The following is a 17,569-nucleotide window of genomic DNA, read 5'->3' as shown; positions in this document are numbered from 1 at the left end:
GAGAAAGAGAAGAGAGAGGGAGAGAGAGAGAAAAAGAAAGAAAAAGAGAGAGAAAGAGAAAGCGAGAGAGAGAACAAAAGAGAGAGAGGAAGAGAGAGAGGAGGGAGAGAGGAGAGAGAGCTAGAGAGAGAAAGAGAGAACAAGAGAGAGAAAGAACAAGAGAGAGAGAACAAGAGAGAGAAAGAGAGGAGAGAAGAGAGAGGAGAGAGAGAGGAGAGAGCAATGCAGCCTCATTTCGTCGTGAACTGCTCCGATTTTAGAGGTGTGGCCCACAGCTCACAGCTGATGTCTGGCTCCTCTCCTCAGTGCATAATTAAATTAAATAAAATTATAATTTAAAATAAATTAAATTCTTTACCAGGGCGGCCGGGACTTGAACTTGTGAACGAATGCTTCCTAGGCAGTAGCTCTACCCATTGAGCCACTGCCTCTAATGGGAAACATAGGAAGATTTGGTTATCTTGACATCTGCATTGCAGAGTAAAGTCTCCAGTGACAGTGCGGCTCACTTCAGGTGCTGCGTGGAGAGGACACAGATCGCTCGTGTTCTACGGGGCTCCCTGTCATCTTCATGTAGCAGAGCTGACAGTGTTATGTGGATTACTTCGGACCTGGATTGTTGTTTGGGGTTTACTAAAGAGGTAAATGAGGGTTTTTTTGTCTTTTATTCCAAATAAAGTATTTTTCGCTGTGTGTGTTTATTTACTTTCACTTACAGGTTAATCATGGAAGGTGTCTCGTGGAGACGCTTGTCATGATTAACCCCCGTTATTACCTTGATTGCCACCGAACCAGGGCAATTCGGGATGAGCTGGGTAGAGTCCCTGGACTGCTGCATCTAATGGATGCGGCAATTCTGGGTGGCTGCTGGGTGATATTGTTAGGGTGGTGGGCTCCCCATAACGTGGCGCTCCCCATCCTGACAATACCAACCTCCAGCCGTGTGGCTTTATCCTGGCTGGTATCAAAATTGGGGGGAACCGTATTTTTTTATTTTATTTTATTATTTATTTATTTATTTTACTGCACGATATAGACCTGCCTGCCGGCGGCTGTGATTGGTTGCAGTGAGACAGCTGTCACTCATCGCGGGGGCGTGTCTGACTGCAACCAATCATGGCCACCAGTGGGCGGGGAAGGCACGGAATACCTGATTGAATAATGAAGCGGCAGCCATTTTCAAAAGTGGGAAAGCCGCTGGAGATTTGTGACAGCTGTGCAGCGAGGCGCCCGTGATCGGTGAGTAGGAAAGAGAGAGGGATTGTGCTGGGGACAAGTCTTCTGGCCCACAACAGGGCCCTGGGCAAAGCAGCATATACAGCCAGGAGCCGTGCCCATAGGGTGGCCCATTAACGGATTTGCGCTGCCTGCTAGACGGGACGGGTAACATAACCACCCCAAGGACATAGGTTCCTGTGTAGCCTCAAGTTGCAGGGACTCACACAACAGAGCGCAGGGAGGAAGGACTCACAAAGTATCCCTCCAGTACCGGCCCCCGAACTACCCTAGATCGTCTGGAGCCCATCACAGCGGAGTCTGGCAGTCCAACGGCAGGAGCAACTCAGTGAGTAAATACCTTAAACTGCAACCGCTGTGTCGTCTAATCCTTCCCGCGTCCCACGCTTCCCACACTGGTGTGGCCTACTACTCCCAACATCCTCCTTGGGGCCTAGCTCTGTCTGTGGAGAGCTGCAACATCTGAGCTGCATTACCATCCGCCCCAGTAGAGAGAGACCATTGCGCAGCGGCGGCTTCCTAGTGGTCTTTCTGATGGTTTTACCCATCAGGTATGTTACCTTATCCTGTTATCGTGCATAGATGTTGATGCCATGCAAACCATAATGTCTTTTTATACAATTATTTAGTGACCTTTTCCCCCTGAAGCTTTTTATGGTTCCAGTCCTAGTGACACTTAATCAATGTCACCGTCTTGCGGCTTGTCTTCACTACTTCACACTGGGTAATGCATATACCATTTTTATTTTTGTTTTTCTATGTACATTTTCATAGATTATTGAACATTACCTGGGAGATTCAGGTTAACTTCACCTAGACACCTGAACTCTAATTAAATCACTTTAAGGTATGTTTGATATTTCACATGTAATTAATATACTAAGTCAGCTGTTCGTCTCCTTCTCTAATCCTTATTTGTCTGTTTTTCTTAGGCATATACTCTAGACATTAGTATTTATCTTTCGAGGACTACACACTCAGACGTACCCATCTACAGTAGGTATGTTTCTGTTGACATTAATCTGTAGATGTCACTGATTCTCATTTTTGTGTTCTAATAAATTACTGTTCAGTTTTGAAGATTTGGAATTGTTCCTGTATACATTTGTTCATATGCTCGCTAGATAATATGGATCTATTTTATAATTGTTGTGATACGTTATTCCATCTCTGGTGCATGATTTTGTCTACATATGTTATCATTGACTATGTCATGTTTTTTTCTATTTTTCTCTATTTGTACAGATCATATGTCCGTGACAAAGACCCTTAGAGGGTCGAAACGTTGAACCGTTTTGTGTTTCACTTTTGCCTTATAATAAATAGTGAGATTCAATCTACTCTCTGTTGACTCATTTTGGTGTGCTGAAGCTATATTTACTATTGTCTACAGAGTGGAAGGGAACCCTCAGGCTGCTAGGGGTGAAAGAGTATAGGAGGGGTGCCTCAGATAATCACGGGTTACACAGAATGGGAGGGAGACTATAGATAATTAGGAGTGACAGTGTGGTAGGGTGCCCTCAAGCCTTTAGGGGTGATGGTGTGGGAGGGGACCTCCAGGTAACTAGTGCTGACATGATGTGGGAGGAGGTCATCAGGTAATATGGGGTCATATGAGTAGATCATGTGTAACTGATTGAGGGTTCCCCCCAGCCCAAACACTATCTGTAAGTGCCCTTGTTCATTCATGAGGGAGTTTGATATTGCTTTAATTGAACTTACTTGTTCATTCCTGCTACCACATTTTTTTTCCTCACACAAAAAGCACCGTAAAACAAAAAACCTTTTGGGAAATGTAACCTAATTTTCCCGAAACAATCATATAAGGTGAATTAACAACATGTGGTTGCATAAGGTATTTAGAGTGGACTTAGGAACTGATCCTGCACCATATCAGACAAATGTCTGCTGTCTTAGGCCCGAAACACACGTGTATAAAACACGTAAATAAAAAAACGGTACCGGTGTCAATTAGGGGGAGAGTGAGGGAGCCCAGGCTTAAACTTTGCACCGAGGCCCATTAGAGTTTAGTTACGCCACAGCACGTCAGTATTTTTGCATCAGTGATTATGTGCCAAATCCAAGAGTGGAACTTAGGCCGGAGTCACACTTGAATGTGACTCACAGGAGTCTTGCATCACATCACGTGGCACAGCCTGACGCTCTTCGGACAGGAGCATCTCGGCTGCATAGAAATACATGCAGCCAACCCACTCCTGTCAGGAGAGTGGGTAGCCGTGTCGGGGTGATGCGATGCGAGACTTGGCAAGTCACTCACAAGTGTGACTCCGGCCTTAGAGATTTACTATAATTGAAAGATTGACACCTGTTCTGTGTTTAAAAAATATTCCTGGTTTTGGCATAACAATACTGATGAAATTCAGATCAAAAATACTGATGTGTGAATGAGGCCTTACACGGCAGATATCCTGCATCAGTCTTGGCCAGATTGAGCTCTGCCTGTAGCTGATAAATAATTTAAATGCTACTGTAAGCCTCTGACATTGGCATATAAATAGCATGATCCTTGGTGCACGTGGGATGTGTGCACCGACTCCCATCAGCCCTGTGTGACATGATCGCAGGTTAACTATCTGTCTATCTATCCCTCTATCTATATCTATCTATTTATCTATCTATCCCTCTGTCCATTTATCAAATATCTATCTACTATTAATCTAACTTTCTATTTATTTATATATCATCTGTGTATCCAATCTATTATCTGTGTGTCTAATCTATCTATTGTCTACCTATCCACCTGTCTATCTATTATCTATCTATCCCTCTATCTATCTATATATTATCTGTGTATCTAATCTATATATCCATTATTCATCTATCTATCTCTCCATCTAATCTATCTATTATCTGTGTGTATCTATCTATCTATCCCTCTATCTATATATTATCTGTTGTTACGCTCACCGAGGAGCGGCGAGCGGCCGGAGGTGGACCCACTGGACCGTGCACTGGACTCCCTCGAGAAGGCGACCAGCAGCGAACCCCTATACAGGGACTGTGCGGCGCCTCCCCAGAAGGCCTAAATGCACGGCAGCCAGGAACCGGTAGTAGGAGTCTCTGTAGGGCCAGGTGTAGCAAGGTTGTGACGTCCACAGCCGGCAGAACACGGAAACGGCACCGGAGATGTTCACAACAGGTGACGTCCACAGCAGGTACGGTACAGATAATGTCCATGGCAGGTAGGGCACGGTGACGTCCACTGTCGGTATGAGCGGTGACGTCCACAGCCGGAATGATACGGATGGCACTACGGTGAGACAAGGGATTAGAACCAGGTAACAAATACACAGAAAACAGATAACAGCACAAGGGGGTCTGGACACTGGCAAGGCTCTAATGGAAGCGTTGCTCGGGCGCCTGCTGCTGGGGGAGGTGAACCTAAATACCCATTAGGTAACAGGTGACCTCTGAGGTCACTTCCAGAAAATGGGGCATATCGCTTTAAGAAAGGGGGTGTGGCCTTGCGCGCAGCCTAGAGTCACTTACTGCAGCTCTGTGTAAGGAAGGGAGACAGGAAGAGGCTGCAGCATGCCTGGGAGCAGGACGTACATCAGAACCCGGAGCAGGAGCAGCGCCTGCAGAGCCATGGGACCGGTAAGAGGAAGGCCGTCGCTGCCTGGGGCTATGACTGGGAGTGCAAGTGGGAGCCATGCTGGGACTGGGCACATGTGAGGGAGTGCGCCCCCCACGGGGTCTGGTGGGACCAGGTGCTACAGCACCCCCCCCCCCTGAAGACCCCCCCCTCCTCAGGAAGCTACGGAGGAGACGAGGAGCATCCATGTCCTCCGCAGGGACCCACGTCCTCTCCTCAGGACCGAACCCCTTCCAGTCTACCAAATAGTAGGTTCTACCTCGGACCTCCTTAGCCGCAAGGATGGCTTTTACCTCATAGACGTCGTCATCACCAACAGGAGGAGGCGAAGCCCCAGGATCACTGTGGAAACGGCTCAGGACCACCGGCTTGAGGAGGGACACATGGAAGGAGTTCGGGATGCGAAGTGTAGACGGCAGCTTCAACTTGTAGGACACCTCATTGATCCATCGGAGGACTTCAAAGGAACCAATAAAGCGAGGACCCAGCTTGTAAGACGGCAGTTTCAGGCGGACATACTTGGACGAGAGCCAGACTTTATCTCCGGGATGAAAGAAAGGAACATCCAGACGGTTCTTGTTGGCGTGTTTCTTCATGCGGACGGAGGAACGTTCCAGAGTCGACTTGGTCTCAGCCCAGATGGCGGAGAAGGACCTCACGAGGTCATCAGCTGCAGGGTTGCCTGAAGAACATGTCACAGGACACGGCACTTTAGGTCGCTATCCATAAATCACATGGAACGGAGATTTAGCAGAGGACTCACTTTCATGGTTGTTATAGGAGAACACCGGAAGAGTCTTCGGGACCTTGTTTCGGGCACAGGAGGAACAGGATGAAACAAAGTCCTGGACGTCTTGACGTAGCCCTGGCCACCAGTAATATCGGGATATCAATTGCAGAGATTTATTTTGACCCACGTGACCTGCTATTCGGGAAGAGTGTCCCCACCGGAGTACACGTTCTCTATCGACCTCAGCAACAAACGTCTTACCGGGCGGAAGGTGGTGCATGTCAACTGGTGCTGCCATTAGCTTGGAAGGTTCAATGATGTGCCGAGGTTTATCTTCCTGATCCTCTAACAGGAATGATCGAGACAGTACATCGGCCTTCAGGTTCTTCTCGGCTGGACGGAAATGCAGAACAAAATCAAAGCGGGCGAAGAATAATGACCATCGGGCCTGTCGGGGGTTTAGCCTGTGGGCTGTCTGGAGATATGCCAGATTCTCGTGGTCAGTATAGATGGTAACTGGATGCAATGACCCTTCCAGCAGGTATCGCCACTCTTCCAGGGCCAGCTTGATTGCCAGTAACTCACGGTTTCCGATTGAGTAGTTTCGTTCTGCTGGGGAGAAAGCCTTAGAAAAGAAGCCACAGGTTACTGTCTTACCCTCTGACGTTTTCTGTGTAAGAACCGCACCGGCTCCGGATGAGGAGGCATCTACCTCAAGGATAAACGGCTTGTTCGTGTCGGGTCTGTGTAAGGCTGGAGCAGAAGCGAAGGCTCGTTTAAGGGACAGGAACGATTCTTCAGCTTCCAGGGTCCATTTCTTTGGGTTCTCCCCTTTGCGAGTGAGAGAGGTTATGGGACGCACCAGAGACGAGAAGTGTGGAATGAATTGCCGGTAATAGTTGGCGAATCCCAGGAATCGCTGGATAGCCTTCAACCCTTCCGGACGGGACCAATTCAGTACAGCTGATATCTTATCGGGGTCCATCTTCAGGCCGGTATCAGAGACTATGTGGCCAAGGAAGGGTAGCGAGGTCTGCTCAAACAGGCATTTCTCGAGTTTGGCGTAAAGGCGATTCTCTCTCAATCGCCGCAGGACAAGACGGACATATCTTCGATGGGTATGCAAGTCCGGAGAGAAGATAAGGATGTCGTCCAAATACACAACCACACAGGTGTATAGAAGATCACAGAAGACGTCGTTCACAAACTCCTGGAAGACCGCCGGAGCGTTACTGAGCCCGAAGGACATCACTCGATATTCATAGTGCCCATCCCGAGTGTTGAACGCAGTCTTCCATTCGTCCCCCGACCGAATGCGGACCAGATTGTACACACCCCGGAGATCTAATTTGGAGAAGATCTTGGCACCTTGAAAGCGGTCAAACAGTTCCGGTATCAGGGGTAGCGGGTATCTGTTCTTCACCGTGATCTTATTCAATCTGCGGTAGTCAATGCAAGGCCGTAGACCCACGTCCTTTTTCCCCACAAAGAAGAAGCCTGCTCTGGCAGGAGAGGAGGATTTTTGGATGAAGTCTCGTGCTAGATTCTCCTTTATGTAGTCAGACATGGCTTGGGTCTCTTCTCGGGACAGAGGGTAGATGCGCCCACGCGGAGGGGTTGTCCCGGGGAGCAGGTCGATGGGACAATAGTAGGGTCTGTGTGGCGGCAACGTCTCAGCCTCCTTCTTGTCAAAGACATCGGCATAGGCCCAATAGGCAGGGGGTAACCCGGGAAGGGTGACCGGTTCAACGGGTCGGTGCGGAGGATGCACTGGTTTCAGGCAGTTGGTGTGGCAAGACGCACCCCATTGCAGGATGTCTCCAGAATCCCAGTCCAGTACTGGCTTGTGCGACCGAAGCCAGGGTATTCCCAGTAGTAGGGCATGTGTCATGCCAGGGAGTACGTGGAAGGTGATGGTCTCAGAGTGTAGCAACCCCACTTGCATAGTACAGTTCTCCGTGATGTACCGGATGGGTTCGGATAGGGTTTTCCATCCACGAAAGAAAGACTGATGGGAGTAGCAAGACATCGGACGGGAATCTGGTGTAGGTCCACCACGGATTGTTGGATAAAGTTCACGGCAGAGCCTGAATCCAGGAACGCATGCTGCTCTGACAACCGGATGGAACCACAGGACAGGGATACAGGTACATGGAGAAAAGGAGAGGACTTGGCATGACCTAGGGTGGCCTCTCCGATGGACCCTAGGCTCTGTAGTTTCCCGGCTTTACTGGACAGCCCTGAATCAGATGTTTGGCACTTCCACAGTAGAAGCACTCTCCTGCCATTCTCCGATTCCTCTGTCGCAGTCTGGACTCACTGGCGCGATCGACCTCCATAGGCTCGTGCGGAGCAGTAGGCCGGGTGGAGGGAGGTGATATCGGCCTTTGGAAGGTGGGCGCAAGGAGCGGGGTTCTTCTCGCCGGGTGACTTCTCTGGCCCGCTCTTGGAAGCGGAGATCAATACGGGTAGCCAGAGAAATCAGCTCTTCCAGGGTGGTAGGTACATCCTGGCCTGCCAGTTCATCCTTGATTTTACCGGATAACCCTTCCCAGAAGGCGGCTACCAAGGCGTCATTGTTCCACTTGAGTTCGGAGGACAGAGTGCGGAATTCGATTGCATACTGTCCCACGGTGAGATTCCCCTGGTGGATTCTCATGAGCGAAGAGGCAGTAGACGGCCTGGCTCATCGAACACCTTACGGAAGGTGGTCAGAAAGACGGACAGGACTTGAACAGTCGGGTCATTCCTCTCCCAGAGCGGATTCATCCAAGCCAGAGCCTGACCAGTCAGATGAGACATGATAAATGCGATTTTCGAGTGATCAGTCGCTCGTTGCAGCGGCAACACCTCAAAGTGCAGGGAGCGCTGGTTTAAGAAACCGCGACACAAACGGGGATCCCCTCCATACATGGGTGGGGAGGCCAGGCGGGAAGGAGACATGCATGTCGATAATCCCGCAGAGTCGGGGGTTGATGAGGAGGCCGGATTCTGCAGGGCATATAGACGGGAATCCACGGACGCCATATATTCGGCCATGCGTCTCTGGGCCTCATGCTGGCGGGACAGTTCCTTCTGTAGTTCAATTAATTGGGAGCCGTCGGAGGATCCGGAGGTTTGCATGGATGCCAGACGGGATTCCACAGACTTCATGTGAGCCACTAATCTTGCTTGGGTCTCGCGTTGGCGGGAGAGCTCCTGTTGCAGGTCAGTCAGCGGGTGAACCTTGATCCCGGCGGAGTCCATGGCCCGAGCAAACTGTTACGCTCACCGAGGAGCGGCGAGCGTCTGGAGGTGGACCCACTGGACCGTGCAGCGGACTCCCCCGAGAAGGCGACCAGCAGCGAACCCCTATACAGGGACTGTGCGGCGCCTCCCCAGAAGGCCTAAATGCACGGCAGCCAGGAACCGGTAGTAGGAGTCTCTGTAGGGCCAGGTGTAGCAAGGTTGTGACGTCCACAGCCGGCAGAACACGGAAACGGCACCGGAGATGTTCACAGCAGGTGACGTCCACAGCAGGTACGGTACAGATAATGTCCATGGCAGGTAGGGCACGGTGACGTCCACTGTCGGTATGAGCGGTGACGTCCACAGCCGGAATGATACGGATGGCACTACAGTGAGACAAGGGATTAGAACCAGGTAACAAATACACAGAAAACAGATAACAGCACAAGGGGGTCTGGACACTGGCAAGGCTCTAATGGAAGTGTTGCTCAGGCGCCTGCTGCTGGGGGAGGTGAACCTAAATACCCATTAGGTAACAGGTAACCTCTGAGGTCACTTCCAGAAAACGGGGCATACCGCTTTAAGAAAGGGGGCGTAGCCTCGCGCGCAGCCTAGAGTCACTTACTGCAGCTCTGTGTAAGGAAGGGAGACAGGAAGAGGCTGCAGCATACCTGGGAGCAGGACGTACATCAGGACCCGGAGCAGGAGCAGCGCCTGCAGAGCCATGGGACCGGTAAGAGGAAGGCCATCGCTGCCTGGGGCTATGACTGGGAGTGCAAGTGGGAGCCATGCTAGGACTGGGCACATGTGAGGGAGCGCGCCCCCCACGGGGTCTGGTGGGACCAGGCGCTACATCTGTGTATCTAACGAATCGATCTTTGTATTATCTGTGTGTCTAATCTATCTATCTTTCTATTATTTGTGTATCTAATCTATCTATCTATCTATCTATCTATCCATCCCTCTATCTGTCTATCATCTGCCTATCTAATTTATCTATTATCTGTGTATCTAATCCGATGCCTGGGGAGGTGGGTTGCGCTAGGTGTGAGAGTAAAAAAAAAATAAATATATATATATATATATATATAATGTACCGCCCCGCGCTCGGCTGCAGCCGAGCCGCTCGGATCCGGGCTCGTTGGTGGGCGGCTCGAGCGCCTCCGGACCCTGGGTCACTTCACTCTGAAAAGATGCTGGCGCTACGTAGGGGGGTGGTAGGTAGGTGTACGGCCGGAGCCATGTTTGAGTTCATGACGCCACCCACAGGATGTGGTGAAGGTGTAGACACCACCGCTGCAGTTACGGGGCACCCAGGGAGATGGTTATGCAGAAAGATGTTAACCCCTCCGTGGGCAGAGATGATGGCCCCGGGACGCGTTGGGGAGAGCTGGGCGGTGCAGGGCGGTGCGCGGCCGGATGTCACTGTTGTACTCACTGTTATTGACACACACAAGTCTCTGGTAAACAAAGTTGATGGTGGTCGGTGCCCGCAGCCGGCTGTGTCTGGTCCCCCACCCGGTTTGGTGGTCTTTGCCTTTCTGCTGCACCGTGTAATGTATGTGTAGACTGCCTGCGCTTCAGCGACGGAAGTCCACTCCCCGGCTGTATGTATGTCGGGTAAGCCCGTTTTCCCCACAGACGCTGGCCCGTGGGATCTCTCTGCCTGTGCGGTGGCTTTCTATCCACCTCGGTGGGCTGTTGTCTTCAGTCGAGACTTGGGTGGGAAAGGACATATAGTCCAGACCGCAGTCAGTTAATTAACTCAGTCCAGTGGATTCTGGACCTCGTTTCAGGGTCTGAGTACCCCCCTGTGTGCTCCGGTTTCCAGTCGGTTCCCCGGCTCGGTACCGGCGGGCCACTACCCTGTCCCGGTCCACCACGGTTCCACCGAGCCGTCTTCCCGGCTCCTGCAGGCTAAGGCCACTGTCTGCCTCCTAGCCAAAGATGCCCGGGCTCCAACCCCGACACCTGTCAGACTGCTGCAGACCTGCTACACAGGCCTGCTTCCACTCTCTTTCACTCCTGTCACTAATGTGCTCATGTTTCCTGCCTCAGGCACTCTGAACTCCTCGGTGGGCGTGGCCAACCACCTGCCTCCGCCCCCCTGGTGTGTCCATCAAGTTCTTCGGGAGGTGACTAGGGTTTATGTGGTTTGGCTGGTGTTACCTTGTGTGGGACTGGTGCTGTGCGGGGCGCTATCTGTGACTACCTGGCTAGTCCAGGGCGTCACACTCCCCCTTGCTTAACTACAGACCGCCCGTGGGCTGTCCGACCACCACCGTTTATTTTTCTGAACTGCAAAAGATAAAAATAACACATTACAAGTATAATAACATATTTACAATCATGAAGGTTTCTGTTTCTTCCCTTGACGGGAGGCATTTGGCTTAAACGTTGCAAACATGTAAAAACAACATTTTTATTAACAGGGAATGGGACGGGAATGGGTCCTTTCAGTTGCCCACTCAAACAAACCTGAACCTTGATGCTGCCTCTGAAAACAGGTCAGCACCCCTTTTCCCCAGTCCAGGAATCGGGTTCGGGTCCGGTGTTGCCCAAACGGGCCGGATAAAAAGTTCCTTACCCGGCAGTCTCTCAGAGGCCCCACGTCCAGGGGACCCCTGACCCGGAGGGTAGTCACCGGTTGCGATGGTGACGGGACCCCGGCCTCCTTTGCCGCAGGCCCTTCCTCCAACCAGCCTCTCCAGAGACTGCAGGACCTGAAAGGGTGGTCCGGGATTATTTACAAGCCCAAAAGTTTTTGGGTGGCCTGCAAGTTCTCGGCCTTGTTCATTTTAAAAAGAGAACATCAACTTTAAAACTTCAACCTTGTGGTGGGTTCCGGCTCCTTTAAGGCCGGCCATTCTCAGGGCACGCACCCGCAAAGTGCCCGGGCTGCCTGCAGTACCTGCAGATCGCTACCATCATGTCTCCGAAGACGCCAATGACGAGCGGGGCCTCATTCTCTGAGACGGACTACGTATCATCCCCTGAGCTGCTGCCATCTGTCATCTCCGGTTCTGAGTTGGCACCCACGGGGCATTCCGGGCCGGGCGCCGTTCCCATCACGGCTGGGCGGACTGCCGGAGCTGACATCCTTCCTGCGGCAGGCGATTCACTGCCAGCTGCTGCATGGGGAGTCACCACTGGAGCCTCTGGACCCGCCGCTCCTGCGACCGGAGCGGGAGCTATAACCTCCTCCTCGCTGGCGGCATTCTCTGCGGGCGCCGCCGCTCCAGCGGTCGGCATGGGGCTGGCATCAGGCTTGGGAGCAGACATTCTCCGTCTGCTCCCCCTTGGTCTTTTCGCGGCACTCCCTTTTTCTGCTGGGCAGTTTCGCTTTTCGACCGCTGCGCTTTGCTGCACGGCCGTGTTCCCAGGGGGTGGGGCTTTGACTTTTCGCGCCCTTTCTGCGGTGAAGAAAACTCTGGTGGGGATCTTCGCGCCAAAAGATGGCGGATTCTGAAAATTTTCAATGGGTCACCGCTGACTTCAACTTCAAGGCGCACTTCACTAGGTAAGTAGTTAGGTACATATCCTGTTCTTGACGCCAGAAGAGTCAATGTGTACCACCCCGCGCTCGGCTGCAGCCGAGCCACTCGGATCCGGGCTCGTTGGTGGGTAGCTCGAGCGCCTCTGGACCCGGGGTCACTTCGCTCTGAAAGGATGCTGGCGCTACGTAGGGGGGTGGTAGGTAGGTGTACGGCCGGAGCCGTGTTTGAGTTCGTGACACCACCCACGGGATGTGGTGAAGGTGTAGACACCACCACTGCAGTTACGGGGCACCCAGGGAGATGGTTATGCAGAAAGATGTTAACCCCTCCGTGGGCAGGGATGATGGCCCCGGGACGCGTTGGGGAGAGCTGGGCGATGCAGGGCGGTGCGCGACCGGGATGGCACTGTTGTACTCACTGTTATTGACACACAAGTCTCTGGTAAACAAAGTTGATGGTGGTCGGTGCCCACAGCCGGCTGCGTCTGGTCCCCCACCCGGTTTGGTGGTCTTTGCCTTTCTCCTGCACCGTGTAATGTATGTGTAGACTGCCTGCGCTTCAGCGACGGAAGTCCACTCCCCGGCTGTATGTATGTCGGGTAAGCCCGTTTTCCCACAGACGCTGGCCCGTGGGATCTCTCTGCCTGTGTGGTGGCTTTCTATCCCCCTTGGTGGGCTCTTGTCTTCAGTCGGGACTTGGGTGGGAAAGGACCTATAGTCCAAACCACAATCAGTTAATTAACTCAGTCCAGTGGATTCTGGACCTCGTTTCAGGGTCTGAGTACCCCCCTGTGTGCTCCAGTTTCCAGTCGGTTCCCCGGGTCGGTACCGGCGGGCCACTACCCTGTCCACCACGGTTCCACCGAGCCGTCTTCCCGGCTCCTGCAGGCTAAGGCCACTGTCTGCCTCCTAGCCAAAGATGCCCGGGCTCCAACCCCGGCACCTGTCAGACTGCTGCAGACCTGCTACACAGGCCTGCTTCCACTCTCTTTCACTCCTGTCACTAATCTGCTCGTGTTTCCTGCCTCAGGCCCTCTGAACTCCTCGGTGGGCGTGGCCAACCGCCTGCCTCCGCCCCCCTGGTGTGTCCATCAAGCTCTGCAGGAGGTGATTAGGGTTTATGTGGTTTGGCTGGTGTTACCTTGTGTGGGACTGGTGTTGTGCGGGGCGCTATCTGTGACTACCTGGCTAGTCCAGGGCGTCACATATATATACAGTATGTATATAAATTTATTTTTTTTATTATTATTTTTTTTTTTAAATCCCCCTCCCCTCCCCAGACTCATTACTAAAACCGGAGTGGGCGGTATAGTTGTTGGTCCCGGAATTAATTCATTCCTATTAGCGTCTGTGTGCCGCCCCCGTTTCAGCAGCCTGCCGCTGCTTGGGTCCGTACCTTCGGGTGGGTGGCTCGAGGGTCTCCGGACCCGAGAGATCCTGCGGATACTCCGAATGAAAAAGGGGGTTTTGGTGGACGTATATGTACGGGCTGGGCCGTACTAGGTTCGTGACGCCACCCACGGTATGTGGTGATATTGGACACCACCACTGTAGTTACGGGGCACCTGGGGGAGATGTTGTGCAGCAAGTTGTTAACCCCTTCGTGGGAAGGGATGGTGGCCCCGGGACCCGTTGGGGTTTGGTGGTGCAGGGAGATTGGCGACCGCAGTGTGCTGGTATACTCACTATTAAGAAAACACACGAGTCTCTGGTAAACCAAGGTGATGGTGGTTGGTGCCCACAGCCGGCTGCGTTCTGGTTCCCCCACCCGGCTGGTGGTCTCTGTCTTTCTCCTGCACCTGTTTTAGAACGGTGGACTGCCTGTGCTTGCAACTTCAGGAGTCTGCTCCTGGCTGGATGTGGCCTAAGGAGCCCTTGCCCGCAGACGCTGGGATCTCTGTGCCGTGGCGGTGGCCTTTTATCCCCCTCGGTGGGCTATTGCCTTCAATCGGGACTTTGGGTGAGACAGGACTTCTAGTCCTGGCCGCAATCAGTTAATTAACCAGTTCCAGTTGCTTCTGGACCTAGCTTCAGGGTCTGAGTACCCCCCTGTGTGCTCCGGTTTCCGAGTCGGTTCCCCGGGTCAGTAACGGCGGGCTACAACCCTGTCCCGGTCCACCTCGGTTCCTGCAGACGGAGACCGCCGTCTGCCTCCTAGCCAAAGGCACCAGGGCTCCTACCCTGGTACCTGTCAGTTTGCCTTCAGGCCTGAGACACAGGCCTGACCTCCACTCTCCTTGAACTCTACAACTGATCTGTTTGAACTGAACTGAACTTTTCCCTGCCCTCGGGCTGTCTAGACTTCTTGGTGGGCATCTTCCGCCCCCTGGTGTGTCTATCAAGCAACGAGGGGGGTGACTAGGGTTTTAAGGGTTGGCTGATGTCATCTGTGAGGAAAAGGTGTAGTGTGGGGCCCTACTTGTGACTACCTGGCCCAGCCAGGGCGTCACATCTGTAAGACGCTAATGCAAATCATCTTCCATACCTGCTCCTTGCGCAGCGGCACTTCCAGTTCCGGGGTCAGGAGCTGCAATCAGCTGCTTGGCCTGGCGCGCTTACTGATGACGTCACTGGCAGCGCGATGAGTTTACCTCACTGCTGCCGACGTCTCTGCAGACTGAGTGCCACTTAGGAGGAGAGTCACCAAAGCCAAAAGGTAAGCGCTGTAGAGCCGAAGATAGTGGCGGTAGCTGGCGGGGTGTAATCTGTATGGGGCAGGGGCAGCAGCAAAGGGAGCGCTCTCTATGGAAAAAAGGGGTGCATGTGGTGTGATCTGTGTGGGACAGGGGCAGCAGCATAGGGAGCGCTCTGTATGGGAAGAGGGGGTGCATAGGGTGTGATCTCTATGGGACAGGGGCAGCAGCATGGGGAGCACTCTGTATGGGAAAAGGGGCTGCTTTTGGGACTTTGGTTGGGACAGGACCTATAATCCTGCCCTCAATTGGTTAATTAGCTAGGCCGTTGGTTCCGGTCCTGGCTTCAGGGTCCAAGTACCCACTCTGTGCACGGTTTCCGGGTCGATTTTCCGGTGTCGGTACCGGCGGGCTCCAACCCTGTCCCGGTCCACCTCGGATCTCCGGCAGCCGTCTTCCCGTCTCCTGCTAGATACGGACCACCGTCTGCCACCTACCCAGTACGCCGGCGCTCCAACCCGACGCCTTTCCTTTCCGACTCCGCACTTCACTGGAGCTACACTGCTCCCCTTGAACTTCGACTGTCCTAGACTAGACTTGACTAGACTCGACTGACTGTTTTTCCCACCCCGGGTTCTCCAGGCCCCTGGGTGGGCGTTTCTCATCTGCCTGCTCCGGCCCACTGGTGTGTCTATCCTACCCTAAGGGGGGTGGCTAGGATTTCAGGTCGGCTGTATGTAACCCTGTGTGGGAAGGTGTTGTGCCGGGGCCTCTCTGTGTGACTACGTGGTTTTGCCAGGGTGTCACATTCCCCCTTGGTTTAATACAGACCGTCCGCGGGCTGTCCAACCACTACCGTTTATTAAACAAGAACTGTAGAAAAACGGGAAAAAGGGATAACATGAATAATAACATTTTTCAACAATTCTTCCCATTATGGGAGGCACATCTCTTGAACTGTTACAAACATCGGGACAGGACGGAACGGACTACCTTCTCATTGCACACACGCAAAACAACCTGTTCCCTGGTGCCACCGCTAACCACTAGTGCACACCCCTTTGCCCAAGTCCAGGAACGGGTAAAAAGTTCCTTACCTGGAAGTCCTTGTCACAGGCCCCAAGTCCGGGGACCCCTGGCCTGGAGGTTAGCCACCAGTTGCAGTGGTGACTGGGCCTCGGCCTACTCTACCGCAGGCCCTTCCTCCAATCAGCCTCTCCAGATTCTGCAGCGAGCAAACAAGAAGGTGGATGAGGGTATATTTACAGGGCCCAAGAGTTTTTGGGTTGGCTTTTCCAGTCCAAAAGCCACGGTCTAATTAACTGAAAAGCTGTTAACGGGGTAAACTGGGGTAGCAGGGAACCGCTACCTTACTCATCATCTTGGCTTGGAGATGGCGGAGAGGGGTGTAGGTACAACTGATCACCTACTTTCACCCACTTCCTTACATCGAGGGCGAACCACCCCCTCTCTCCGCAGTGCAGGGTTTATGAGACAAACTCTCCAGGCTCCAGGTCTCGATCTGGGTGGCCAGTGGGTAGCTGTGGGGCCACATCCCTCTGGGAGACAAATATCTCGGCATCGATGCCCGGATCGTAGATGAAGCCCCATCCTTTTTGGGCATTGAAATGCCGGACCTGTCCTTGGTAGGTCGGGCCCCGCACCTGGAAGGTTGCCTGTCAGAGATTGTCCTTCTCCCGGTATGCACGGTTCAACACTTCGGCCTTCCGCTTCTCACGGGCCGCGATCTCGGTCTTCAGCTGCTGCCGCTGCCGCTCCCAATACAGGGCAGTGGTTCTGTGCTCCGCCTCCTCCTGCTCAGGGGCTTGGATCATCCAGATGCCCTTACTGCCGGCTACAACTGGCCTCACGTGAAGGAGAGGGCTCCGCTGAACCGCGGCCTGCTCTGCCGCCCTGCAGGTGCATCCCGGCTGCGCCTCAGCCAGGACCGGGCACTGGGGAGCGGTCGGCGTCTTTACTGGTGCCGACTTCCGGTCGGGCGTCACCTCTGTTGCGGCTGGGCGGATTGCGCGGCGCCATCCTCGGGACCGGGGGTGATGTCATCTTTAGTGCAGCCGGGCTTGGGGCCTGAGGGGATGTCTTCCGGGCTTTGGTCTGGCACAGGGCTGGTACGGGTGCCGGAGCGGTGGTGTGCTCATGGCCCGAGGACTCCATTGCAGTCTCCTCACGGGCAGATGGAACGGGTTCCGCTGCTGTGGCTTGAGGCAGCGGACCGATTGGGTCACTAACTGCAGGTATGGGCAGCGAGGGAGGCGACGTGGCGGACGGGGGCAGACCGAGCTCCTCAGCCTGGTGGGCCGGTTCCGGTGGAACATAGGGGTGTGGGTCGCTTACCCGCTCCTCCGAGGCCATCTCCTCTTCGCGTGCCCGGACTGCTGCAGCCAGATCCCTCATCTCTGCCGCCCTGCAGGTGCATCCTGGCTGCGCCTCAGCCAGGACCGGGTACTGGGGAGCAGTCGGCGTCTTTGCAGGTGCCGACTTCCGGTCGGGCGTCGCCTCTGTTGCGTCCGGGCGGATTTCCGGGGCTGACGTCATCAAGCGCGCTGCCATCCTCGGGACCAGGGGTGATGTCATCTTTGGTGCGGCCAGGCTCAGGGCCGGAGGGGATG

The sequence above is a fragment of the Anomaloglossus baeobatrachus genome, chromosome 4 (assembly GCF_048569485.1).
Source record: "Anomaloglossus baeobatrachus isolate aAnoBae1 chromosome 4, aAnoBae1.hap1, whole genome shotgun sequence".
In the NCBI taxonomy this organism is placed as follows: Eukaryota; Metazoa; Chordata; class Amphibia; order Anura; family Aromobatidae; genus Anomaloglossus; species Anomaloglossus baeobatrachus.
Note: the sequence above shows the minus strand (reverse complement) of the source record.